This window comes from Agelaius phoeniceus, chromosome 9, assembly GCF_051311805.1.
Source record: "Agelaius phoeniceus isolate bAgePho1 chromosome 9, bAgePho1.hap1, whole genome shotgun sequence".
Lineage (NCBI taxonomy): Eukaryota > Metazoa > Chordata > Aves > Passeriformes > Icteridae > Agelaius > Agelaius phoeniceus.
This window is the reverse complement of record NC_135273.1, coordinates 12,958,895-12,972,419: the sequence shown is the minus strand read 5'-3', so window position 1 is coordinate 12,972,419 and position 13,525 is coordinate 12,958,895. Positions and strand designations below refer to the sequence as shown.

General features: G+C 41.7%; 1 protein-coding gene across 2 annotated transcripts in view; it reads left to right on the top strand.

The window, feature by feature from the left end:
- Positions 1-13,525, top strand: part of SUFU (SUFU negative regulator of hedgehog signaling) — an 88,113-nt gene that overhangs the window by 9,476 nt on the left and 65,112 nt on the right. The window lies entirely within an intron of this gene.

The following is a 13,525-nucleotide window of genomic DNA, read 5'->3' as shown; positions in this document are numbered from 1 at the left end:
GATTACCCTGCATGAGCAGGAAGGTTGGACCAGATGACAGTGGTGCCACAGTGTTTTCCAGCCCCAGATTGTGCTGGCACAGGTTTGCAGGGCTGTCCAGGGACTAAGAAGGAAAATGTTTTTTCCCAGACTGGCTTCTGACTTCAGTTTGCTCTAAGGCTAAGGTTTGAATCTCCACTTAATTGTTCACTGTTCTGTAGTTTGAGTGCTCATTCATTTTCTGAACACTTTAAAGTGCATGGAAAGTGAAAACCATGATGCAATAGAATTCCTGAACACCTTGAATAGTCTTATTTGTATTAAAATTGCAGGGTTGTACTTCAGAGCTGAAATAGAAAGTAAGGCTTAAATTATGGATAGATTGAGATAAGATTTTTATTTGTGGTCTTCCCACATCCCGCAAAGTGACATGCCAACTGTGTTTTGATGTTTACTACATCAGCTTCATACTGACAAGGGTGGTGGGGTTTGGGGTTTTTTGGTTTTGTTTTTTTTTCCTGGCCCCTAGCCAGGAGCCGAAGTGCAGCATCCCATTTGCATAAAACCAGAGAGATTACAGCTGCCTTCATCTCTATTACAGATGCAGGGTACCACCCGCTGAGACAACAGGTTCCAACTTGCTGTGGTCCTTTTGATTTGTGCTGCTTTCCATTTGGATCAGGAGGGAGCGGTGCATGCCGGGATAACGTGTTGTCTCTGTGGGTGGTGCCTCCCTATTAAAGGTGAGGGTAAGCAGGAGCCTTTCAAGATCTTCAGTCCAGCTTGTGTTCTGCTTGCTTGTATAGATCCTCTGAATGACCTTAACTTGTAAAAGGGCAAGGATGCTTGTTAGAGTTGGGAGGAAGAAAAAGGAGCGCAAAAGTGGATCAGGTAACCAATACAAGGCTTGCAGAGGGGTGGATGTTTTCTGGAAGGCTTTTTCTGAGTATAAAAGGAGTTTGAAAAGAGTATTTAGAAAATAGCCTGGAAGTTGGAATGAGTCCTCTCTTTCTTTTGAGTGCATGCTGGCTTCTCCTTTGAACCTGCATGAATGTAGGATGGAGTGGTGCTGACAGCTATCACTTTAGTGGCCTCTTAGTTCTGTAGCCTTTCATAAATTTAAAAGCTCACTGCCCTCAGCTTGCCAGCCTTTAGCCTTAAATTTTGCTATTTAATGGGTCCCTAAGTGCTTTATAAACCACATGCCTAAAGCACTGCTGAAATATTACACCAAGCTCCAAGGTAACTGAATGCTTTTAAAATGGTGGAGAGTGACTCTGCCCCTCTTTGTTTTCATGATAAAACAGAGGGCCTTTTGGAAGATGGTAAATTAGAGAGAGGTGGTAGATCCATATTTCAGATAAGATTTGTAAAGTTCAACATGTCTACCTTGAGAGGTTGCTGGAGGTGAAGCATCTGCCCCAGCTAAAGAGAATTACATGGAAGAGGATATCAGTGAGCATCAGTTTAAGAAAGCAGTACAAGAGGTAGGATTTGGAGGAGAGAGGGTCCAAGGTGGGCACCATACTCTGGACTTCCTTTTTCTTCCCAGGTCTTGTTTGCCTATCAAAGGCTGACCCCAAATGTAGTGGTTATTTTTTCATTTGGTCTTCTGTCTGAGGCAGAGGGGAGAGAGGAAGGTTCACGGCAGAGTGCAAAGGGAGAGGCCATAGAATTAGGGAGTTCTGTAACAAAAAAAAAAGGGTTTTCTTTCAATGGTAGTTTATTTGAGAATCTGTCAGAGTAGGAAAGAGTAGTTTAGATGCACAGCGCAAAAAATCTGTCTTTTAATTTATTTTTTTTTGTGATTAGATTTTTTTCATACCTTTAAAGATATGAGTTAGAATGAGCTTTTCTTAAAATTAAGGTACTTTTAACAAGTCTCACCTGTGTGGATTCTCTGGAAATACAGGTGTGGTTCTACTTAAACTTGCTTACTGGGAATACCTGTAGATCCTTCTCTTCTGTCTGCCTATTTGTTTTTGCATACTTTGCAGAAATGTGACATTTTTGGGACAACTCTTGCTCTGAAAGACTGGATTGATTTTGACCAATGAGTTTAGACATTTTAATGAAATATATGCACAAGTGTGATCACATAGGGTTCAATTCTCTATTTCCCAGACAAAAACATTACAAAAAACCCAGTTAAACCATCATGCCTATTTATGTCCCTCTGAGGGTGTCCCTCCAGTGACTGCCATGCACCAGAACCCTCTAAGGCTTGTGTTTCACTGCTGGAGGCAGACCTCCCCTGAAGCTATGGTCACTGCAGGGAAATCTGATTTTCCTCCTCCAAGGCAGAGTGCACTTGGCTTCCAAATGTCACTTGCTGGAGGTAGTTAGTACCCTTAATGAAATGGAAGATGTGGGCCACCTACAGAGAGCAGCCTGCTTTGTGCTGCGGTCTATCTGTGTTTATGTGCAGGGGCTCTGGGACGAGACCACTCTTGAACTGTGCTAGATTTGGAATGTTTTTTTGAAGCATTGAAGGAAATTCATTTAACGTTTACAGCACAGTAGTTGAATTTACAAGAAAGACTGTTTTCAATTAAAAAAAAAAGAAGGGAAAAAGATTGGACGAAGGTTTAGTGCTGAGCATTGAAGGCAAACGCCACTTCCTGTTCGATTGTGGGTCTGCGCTCCAGTGCTGCATCCTGTTAGGATGAGCCTCTTGCTGCCTTGCAGGGAAGGGGCATAGTGCTCAAAGTGGATGATTTTATGGTGTTTTTTTTGCCAACAGAACTTCCACATTTATGATCTTGGCACATTGGAAGAGAGTTGATCTGAGACATGGCTTCCTTACTCTGATCTCCAATGAGTGGAGATGTGGGAGAGTTTGCAGGCTCTGCTCTCCCAGCAAGTTCAGCCTGCCAGGAAGAGAAGTGACTGGGGATCAAAACTGGGTCTTCTAGTGAAAGGTTGCTTTATGTGATAAAGATCTGTTTATGATGTTTTTAAAATCAAGAATTAAAAAACAGCTTTTTTTTCAGTGCAACATGAAGGTTAAAGTATTTTTGAGTGGTGCAGCCATTCCAGCTGTGAGATCATTGACATTCATTGACATTTTTTAATCCATTTGCTGCCTGGAATAGAGATACTAACAAAATAAAGGTTTGAAGAAATAGATCCGAAGGCTGTCATTCATACCTAATCCCCTTTGTTTTTTCCTCAATGCATTTTTAGTGTTAGGAACATGCCTTCTTGACTAGTACTAGAATAGTGCATGTTTCTTGATGAGTCTTTGACTATAATTGGTAACAACAAATTACCACTGGTAATAAAGTTACCAATTTTATGTGAAATTTGAGCTATTGGTGTTTCTCTCTTCTATGCTCCGTGGTGATGACCTAACTCAGCTGCCTCTCTACTGTCATCTCAATTTTGAATCAAGGCCCAATAGGCAGTGACACCAGGCTAACAAAAGAGGGCTGCAAATCTTGGTGGTCTCCCATTCAGATGGTATTGCCTTCCTTGGACAAAGGGGTGAGTAGGGCTCCTGAGTGCCACTCTGCTTCTAGGGATGGTAAACAAGGAACGGATCACTGGTGGGAGGCATTTTTTCATCACTTGACAAAGCTGGGTAGATGGGATACCACCTGACAAAGGGCTGAGGTTTAAAGGAAGATTTTGCAAGGGCTCTTAAGAACAAAAAGAAAAAAAAATAGGCCAGAAAACTGTTTTTTTCAGGATGTAAACAGGGTGGGCGGAGGTGAAGGGGGACTCAGCCATTCTTGGGGAGCTCTGATTTAAGCTCAGAGGATACAGACAAGGGAAGGAGGGAAGAGTGCACAGATGGCTCATTGTTTTGTCTAGCTCAGCATTCTTGTACTGCCGAAGTAAAGGGCAATTGTTTTAAAATCCTTTTTGCAAAAAGTGCTCTTTGCTTTCCAGCTATCCCTGGTCCCTGAGATGCAAACTGTAAACCAGAGGGACTGGTCTTAAATGCCCATTTGTTTTGGAGGTCAGTCCAAGGGGCCCTGGGCAGTTGCTGGGTGGCAAGGCATTGCTTCTATAAAGGAATGGGGGGAAAAGAGTACTCCTGGGAAAATGCACTGCAGCATTTGGGGAGGAGGCGAGAACAAAAGGATGCACTCGGAGGGACTGATGCAGAGCAGTGTCTGGCTTGGGGGCCTTTACCAAAGCTATGAAATGTAGCATGAAACTGGCACATACCTCACCTGCCATGAGGTCTGATGTACAGTATACTTTTCTTACAGTATTTCACTCTTTTTTTTTTGTATCAAATAATTCATTATATAAAGAAATACTGCCATTTCTATACTGTTATTCTTTCTACTGTTCCAGTTACACTGGCACCGCTCCTTCCCCTCCTCCCCTGTAAATTGTTGTGGCCTTTCTGGAGCAGGGGCCTTTTTTGGCATAGTCGACAAAAATAAACCATAAAGGCAGCTGTTGTTATGAATAAGGCTCAACAGGGGAATTTTACCAGTAGAACTACAGCAATATAATTATACTGGTAGACTAGTTACAGTAAATTTCCTCATGAAGACAAGCCTTAAGTTGACATTTCCTAGCTAAGTTGAATCCATATGTATAACCTTATTACGCAAAAATAATATGTCTCTGGGACTTGAATTCCTTTTTTACCCAGAAGAGTAACATTAAGCAGAAAAGCAAAGCATTTAGTATTCAGAGATAAATGGGGGATTTTCTCTAACAGAAAGGTTGTGATGAGCTGTATGCTGACCTCTGTGTTTTTTACTGGGCAGGTTATTCCTCCAAAAGTGGTCAGGAACACGAAGAGAGTGTTCCTGCTTGTTGCACTCAAATGTAGGCAGTACTGAAATATGCTATAAGTTGACATCTCTCTCCCAACTTTGCTTCTGATTGAAAGACAAGCTGAGCCATTTTGCAGTTTCCATAACTGAAGTGGTTTGACCGAGAAGCAAAACTATTTTGCCACTATTAAAATTTTTAGGGGTAAGCCTGGAGCCACTGAAGGGATGGTGAGGTAATGACACTTTCTTTCCTCCTTTGTTTGATTTTTAAGAGGCAAAGATTTATTTTATCCTTTTGGACATTATCTTACAACAAATAGAGTTCATGTAGCATTCACAAGCCTAGAAGTTTCAGGTGCTTCAAAGGGAAGATAGTCTTGCAGGAGAAGCTTAACACTTAAAAGCAGATTAAAAAAAAAAATCTGTAGACTTTTCGTTGCAGATGTCTCATGTTTCCTTTTTGGGAGTCTTTCACCAGCAGGTGAAATTGATTAAGATCTCTCATGGTGCTCATCAGTATATTTTTAAGTGCACCCTTTGCAATGAAAAGAGACTATGTAACAGCTCACCAAGGAAGGCAGAATTGTCTGGGTTTCTATAGCTGATGAAGTGAAAGATCAGGGATTGAATTCGAGATCCATCAGGATCAGAGAGACATAGGTGGGTTTAGGTTGGAAGGGACCGTAAAGATCTTCTAGCTCCAATCCCTGCTAGACCAGCTTCCTCAAAGCCCCATCCAGCCTGGCCTGGAACACTTCCAGCAATGGGGCACCCACAGCTCTGCTGGACAGCCCTGTGCCTCAGTAAAGAATTTCTCCACCCTCACAGTAAAGAATTTCTTCCTAGTATCTAATCTAAACCTACTCTCTGTCAGTTTAAAGGCATTCCCCCTTGTCCTGTCACTTTGTGCCATTGTCAAGACTTTCTCCAGCTCTCCAGCCCTTTTGGTACTGGAAGGTGCTCTGAGGTCTCCCTGGAGCCTTGTCTTTTTCAGGCTGAACAGGCCCAACTCTCTCAGCCTGTCCCCAGTCCTCTGAGCCTCTTCATGGCCATCCTCAGGACTTGCTGCAACAGATCCATATTATTTTTAGGATGGGAGTCCCAGAGCTGGATGCAGCAGTCCAGGTGGGATCTTGCAAGAGCAGAGAAGAAGAGCAGAACCACTTCCCTCAACATGCTGGCCACACCTCTGGTGGTGCAGCCCCAAATACAGTTGACTTCCAGCACAAATCAATTCACCTTGCTTGTTCTCATTGAGCATTTTGCCTACCAGCCATGGGTGCCTACAGCCTGTTTGCAGGCTTTTGGAGTTCAGGCTCCTAAAAGCTCCTGAATACCTTTTACGCCCCGAGTTAATTTATTGCACAGCTGAGAACTTAATTGTATGAAAGTTCTAAAAGTGTGCTCAAGGATATGCTAAAGTTTCCTTCTTGCATGCTTTTTCTTAAGGTATGTTCTTTAGCCAGCATGAAAGTAATGGGAGACACCAGTGTTTATATTCTACATAAGGTATTGGAGTCCTGATCCTTGCCTGAGACCTTTAGGCAATGCTGAAAAATACTAACTGTAGCTGTCAGTGGCTTTGAGGGTTTTTTCATATTCTTTCCACCCTCCCGTACTGCTTTTGAAAGGTACTTTTGTTATGCGAATAGGTTCCTCCCGGCAGCTGCAGAGCTTTCCACAGTAGCAGCTAGGAGGGAGCCAGCAGACACTGCAAGGAAAGCTGGTGCCCTGTTCCCGGCTGCTCACCAAACACAACAATACTGCCCTTCCCAGCCATGCTGGCTCAAACTAGCCCTTTGCTCATGTTCTCTTGCCTGGTGAGGTTGCAGCTGAGTCTTTAGGTGAGGTTGTGGAGATGTATTGCCATTCTCTGTCTATCAGAGCTGAGGATTCGGATCCAATAGGAAGTGGGACCCATGTGCAGATGGAAGTTTGTCTTCTCTAATGCACTGTGTCGTGCAGTGACTGTGTGCTTTGTTGGCAGAATCACCTCCAGCTCAGGCCAAAAGAGAGCTCTGTTCTTCTGGGCCTTGTAGAAACAAAGTATGAGTAGTTCTGAAGTGCAGCATAAATAGGCAGCTTAAGTAAAATGTTACAGATCTTGATAAGTTTTCTTTTTCATCAGTGCCTTCACTCTTGTTCTGTGAATGCAATAGTAAATCCTTATTGTACTCCTAGCTTTTCTTTCCAGATCCTTTCAGTGGGCATTAAGATGATGCCAGTCTGCTGCAACTTCCCAGGCTTTTGCAGTGAAACTGTTTGCACTTTCTTTGTCAGGAAGCACAGCCTCACTTGTGGTGCTGGTTGTGGTGGTTCAGAACCTGCTCTCAACATGTCACCTGGGCCTGGACTGATTCTGCTGGCCATGAAGTGGAAAGCCAGAGTAGCTCTGTGGGGAAATGTGTGAGCCCTTGAGCTGAAACACATGTCAGTAGTCTAGTTACTTGATTGCACAAAGATTTATTTATTTTTAATAAGTTGCTTTGGAAATCATGAAGAGGAACTGGTTTGGTCTTGTCAGTTTAGCTATAACTGTAATGTAAGAATAAACCATCACCTACTGGTATAGCTACATCCAGGCACCATAAAATAGAAAAAATAGAATGTAAACTGCCCTCATATGAACATCTTTTGCTGGAGTAGGGAGTGACATATCCCATGCAACCTCCTGTTTCGTATTTGGTTGTTTTAGTCATTTCCCGTGTTCTGTATTTGTCCATGCTGTGCAGAATGTGGAGTTAATTTCCCAGCTTTTGTGACCTTGATAGATGGAGCATAATAAGCATTTCCTATATGATGAGTGTGCCACATTACTCTTTGAAGCAGGGAGCTATCATTATTTACATCTGAGAATCAAATCCCTAAGTAACTTGCTGAGGAGAAGTTTGTAGCAGACAGGAGGTTCAAACTTAGGTAACCTGGATGCTGTTTGAGCGCTTTCAGAGTATTCTGAAGTTTCCTGTTAATAATGAGGCAGATCCATCCCTTTGGCACTGACAGGGCCTTTGCAGCCTTTTGCCCTTAATCTGCAAGCACTGTCCCTACAGGTGTGACTGTATGTTGGCACTCTCCAGACCAGGACAATAATGCTTCCAAGCCTCTAGAGCTCAAAGGGATTAACCTCCAGCAGCTAAGCATGATCTTGTCCTCCTTCCAGATGCTACCACTTTCATGGCATGGACAGCAGAGCCTCAAAGAAACAACCCCCAGATTGCCTTAACTTGCAGCCCAGCATATTTAGGTGACCAGAAAACTAATGGTGGCTTACTTTAACATACAAGGCTGGAGATAGCACAGTTCAGGAGCTGTTTTGTAGGTGGTTGGGCAGGAGCTGAGTATAGGAACCACTTCTGTCAAAATGAGTTTAACGCAAGTATTTGTGATCGGCTATGGGTCCTGCAAGTGGAGTTCTGGGTACAGAGTATCAGTAGCAGAAGTTCATACCTGTGTTGTTGGCCATGATGATTTGTAGAATCACTTGGATTAGAAGGGACCTCCAAAAGTTTCCAGTTGATGCTTTCTCAGAGGGCTGAGTTCCCTGGATCACATCCCTAGATCTGATTCCAGAGTTTGATCACTATCTAGTGACACTATATAAAACAGTTGTGCCTGCAGAATTACTAATAAGGTTGACTTGACTCTGTAGGTTTAGAGGAAAAAACAATTTATCTGTTGTATCAATGTTTTTACAGAGGCAATTGTGTAAAAACAAAATCTAAACTGTGATTCTCCGGGTTTCAGGGACAAGATTGTAACTGGCTGAGTTTTAAAGAAGCTGAATAGTAAAATCTGTGAAATCAGTGTTGTGTATATGTGAGTGAAACTGTACCTTGTCTCCTCTTCCCCCTCTGCCCTGTAACAGCTCTTCCCTCATTGAATGGTAGCTCAGTGAAACACAATTCTGTTTTCATACTGGCCAGCACAAATCAATTCACAAATTTTACTCAGCTCTATCTCAGTGTAAGCTTTCTAAGTGGATCTACATGAGTTTTTCAGAAAGCTGAGAAACTCCTCCAAATAACTTCAGAGTGAGTGCTCTGCATCTGTTTGGATTTAGATGTTGGAATAAATCTCTAAAAACAATTTAACTTTCTAGAAGAGTTTTCCATTTGGTTGATGGCTTACACATTTGATATGATGTACTGCAAGAGCAAGCTCTAAGCAGCAGCTGCTACAGACTGATATCTCTGAGCCCTGTGTCACTCACTTTCCAACCGATTTTACATGAACAGAAATCTTTGAGCATGTGTTCGTTTTATGTTTATATTTGTCCTGCTTATCCATGAAGTTTTTTCTTAAATTAAGCTGCAAAGCAGTCCAGTAAGATTGTGTGTGCAAGTTTGGAGTAGCAGGAGCTCATGGAATTTCCTGCTAAGTACTCTGAACAGATAACCATCTGACATCCAGATAACCACCCCTTGCTTCTCTTAAATGTTTTTATGTGAATTAATACTTTTTTAAATGTCAGGAGACAATCCAGGAGAATATGTGAGTAAGCAGGTAGGTTTTGGCTGAAATTACTCTTCTGGATACTTTTTAAGCCTTTTATGTAAAGGGGTTGCTGTGCCTATTTTCTTACGGAATTGCTTTACAGGAACCTCCCAGCATGCTGTTGGGGTTCTCAGACGAGAGTTTTATAGTTTTATACTGTTTGACAGCTGCACTAAAAACAACTGCTTCCTGTTAGGCAAGATATTGGAAGCACTAGGTAGGGTCCTTTTTTTTTTTTCTTCCTTTTTTTTTCTTTTTCCTTTAAGCTCTGAAATCTGAGGGTCATTTGCTTATGGTGGGTAGAAATTGCACAGTGCACCTGAAGCTTGAATTCAGAAGACTTACTGTGCATAATCTTGTTTAAGGCACATCAGCTCTTGCCTGACACCCTTCCCAGGAGACAGAGACACTGAAGTGTTTAGCTCAGTGGCTGCTGAAGTCTTCTCCTTTGGTTTTGGACAGGAGACCACCCTTTGTGTTGCTTTTTAGTGGACAGTAAAAAGGAAGTGATTCACATCTCAGGTGATTCAAGTGATTTTCAGGGAGGACCTGTGAAGTCAGGCACTGGGTACCTTGATGCTTTTTGTGACACCAGTCCTCTGTGTTGCTACTAGTAGGCTCTTTGCTACCTGATAGAAAAATCTTCTGGGACAGGTATTAGCTCTGCAGCCTTGAAACACTGTTGAGTGTTGGACTCCCAAGTGCTTTGTTCTCATCAGGCAGAGTGGTGGATCCTGTCTGTCACCTTGATTTGACCATCTCTTTGAAAAGATCCTGAGATGCTGATCTGGAGTACTGAACTATGGATTGGCAATTATTCTGTTGAGGATTTTTTGGTGGGTGGGATGGGGATTGTGGGCACAATTAAAATTGGTCCTGATACAAATACCAGCAGCTCTTTCTGATGTCAGGTTTAGAAATGTAATGATAATGTATTTCTGCAGCCTTCAAAATGGTATCAGAGTAGCTCACCAGCAGCAGAACAGGTAACTGTCTTTGTAGAAGATGTGGAAAGATGCAATTAAGAAGTTTAAGTAAAAGACATCTTAAGTGGTTTCAGAAAAGTAGTGTTGAAGCAGCTGAACATTGAGTCTGAGACAAGTCATTCCAGAGTGCTGTGACCTTGCTTCCCAGAAGAGAGTCGGTTTATCTCTCTGAAGCTGTTGGGAGTGCAGCTGTGACTTCTGAAAGTGCAGTCCTAACTATCCCCAAACAGCCTGAAAGGGCTTTCTTGTTGTTCTCAGGCTGAAATAATCATAGTGATTTCCCTATGTAAACTCCCGTTTCCAGGGATTGGTTCACCTAATATATTTATATGCACATACTCTTAAACTCTCAAAAAAATAAACACCTAGTACACTCTGCTCCTTGTACAGAGCTGTGTAGCTTTCAAAAGCAGAATTGCAGAAATACTGCCATTTGCACTGCAGTGAAGCAAATCTTCCCTTCTTCCTTGCAAAAGTGAGAATGAAAATGCTTTGGCATATAGCTTTGATTTAAACTGAAAAGCCTCTGCTGCTTTTAAAGCAAAGGGCTACTTTGGCTTTTGATCCTCTTAAGCTGGGTTATTTGATGTGAAAAACGTCCTGGGTACTCTGCTGCAGAGGGGAGCAGCTTTTCAGTTCTCTGTGTGTGGTTTCAGAAGAGGGCCTGGCAGAGTGTGGGGTGGTGGGGGGCTCGGGGGGGCCTGGTTGCACAGCTCTGTAAATAAAGGGGCCTCTATTTCTTTGGATTCTTTTGCTGGAACTAAATATCATGATCAGTGAAACTCTTACCTCATTAAAGGAACAAGGCAGGCTCCTCCAGCATATGTGCAGTGCTGCAGTGTGGTTTGTTCTGAGCTGATTTGCTGAACAGATAACGGGAGTTTTAACCTAAGAATGGCATGTAATGTATGACCTTGGCTTTTGAAAGGTTTATTTTTGTTCTTTTGACAAAATAAGGTTTTAATATTAAATATGGGGTTGGATTTGACTTGGCAGATACCAGAGCCTCTATTACTGCTGTAGTCATAATATTAAACTATCTGCTGTGTGCCAGTGAGCATGCAGCAAGCCAAGAATTTTTCCATCAGTGTTTATTTTTCTGAAAACTTACCCAGTTGCTTTGCAGTTGGGTTGGCTAAAAAGGTGATGTGCCCTTATGTTGGAGGGAGCAAAGCGGTGGTGGGCACAATATAGTCCATGTAGACTCTTTATACTTAGCATCTTTAGTTTTGGGGCAAAATAGGGGTTCCCCCTCCCCCTCTTCCCCTTTGTGTTTTAGAAGTGTTTAGAAGAAACTTTCACTCAAAACTCCAGGGTTCACCAGAACCAAGGCATAAAACAAACTATGTGAAATATTCAGATCTGTTAGTACAGAAATTTAATGCTGTACTGCAGCTTTCAGTCTATGTAGCGGGGCCATGCAGGGATACAAAATACTAATTCTGAGCCTTTCTCCCTGCACATGTTCCATGTCAGACCATCATCTTACTGAGAGGCTGAGAGGCTTTTGGACTGCTGTGTTGCAAGAATTTGACTGAATAAATTACCTGTAAAGCACTTCAGTGCTGAGATGCTGAACTAAGCTCCAAAGTCCTTATTCTAAATTGGCTGTAGTTTGAATTGGTTACCTTCAGATTCAAGCCACTACCACCCTTCCCCACCCCCCCACAAAAAAAACCCAAAAACCCGCATTAAAACCCAAAAACAAACAAACCACCCAAAAAACCAAAAACAAAACAACAAAAGCACTCAGCGAACCTAACCAAGACCAGAAAAACCTACACCAAACCTATCATCTCATTCCTCACTTCCCGAGCTCTCAGAGAAACTAGCCCCAAATAGTGCCAGAATCTAGTTTCTGTAGATCAAAGGCTGTAGTCAAAGCATGTTGCCTCTGCAGCTGGCACAGGAGTTGTGTCAGGCTGACCTGCTGGGAATGCTTTCCAATGGAAAGGGAGCAGGTACAGGTAGCAGAGAATGTGGGGAGGTCTGTGGAAGGATTCATGGCTTCCATGTGCTTTACCAAGATTTCTTCCATCTGTGTATGGTTATCCTTCCACCCAGTTTGTTGTTTTTTTTTTTTGTTTTGTTTTGGTTTTGGTTTTTGGTTTTTTTTTTTTTTTTTTTGTTTGTTTGTTTTTGGGTTTTTTTTTTTTTTTTTTTTTTGGTTTTTTTGGTTTTTTTTTTTTTTTTGTGGAAATGAGGCTTGTCTGGTCTTTCTGTTCTGGAAATATTCTTAGGGTTTTTAGCTTGCTCATTGTCTGGCTGGATGACAATGATTGATTTTCTAGGAACTTTCTGGAAGTTTGGGGGGAATTTGGAACTTACAGGAAGAAGCACAAGTTTGAAAATCAAGCCTGCAAGGTGTGGTGGGTTTTTTGTCCAGCTTCTTGTCATCTTCCTAAGATAATGCTTAAGCAGTTGAGACCTACTCTGAAAGGAGAAGACTGCCATGAGGACCAAGTGTTTCCACATGAGGAGTATCTCTGTCCTTGTGAGAGATGATAAGCCATTTGTTCTGTCTTCCATTGGCACATGTATCTGGAGATCTTAGGTTTCTAATTGGGAAAAATAATTTCCCATGCTACTTGCCTTTCCACTAGAAGACTGATGCATCCTTATCACAATTTTGAAGCTGGGGCCAGTGTGAGCACTTGCAGTAAAAAGGATATCTGTAAGAGAAGCCAAGCTGCATAACTTTGCTATTGGATAATAAAAGCAAAACCTTTGGCAAAAATACTAATAAAATTACTATGCTAATTACATTCTGGATATTAATATTTCTTTCTATGAAAGACCTGTCTAAATTAAGCATAAAGTATTTCCAAAGTAATCATGAGTATTCAAAGCCACACATGTCACAATTTCCTCAAAACCAGATTACCAAGCTAAAATTAAACAGATCAAAGACTTTCACTTTATTGACTGTTACTTCAGAACAGCTGCACAGTGCAGGTGAATTACATGTTTTTAAATTTTCCCTGTATTTTCACCAACTTGTGACCATTAACCATTCAAAAACATTTTAAGTCTAATCTTTAAATACAAATCTCTTAGATGCAAATAAAATTCTTCTAAGATTTAACTGTTAATTTGAAAATATAAGCATTGTTTGCTGCTGCATTTTCTGAGTGTTCTTTGGAAGGTATGTCTTGAATCTTTGGGGATTTAAAAAAAAATCTTATAATGGAAGTAGCTTAATGCTTGTTTCCTTACCTGTTTTTTTCTTATTTAGTAAGTCTCTGTTTAAAAGTCACAGTACCATATGAACAAATCCATTTAAATAACGTTGCCTGTCAGCTTTACTGCTTTGTGACTACTGGT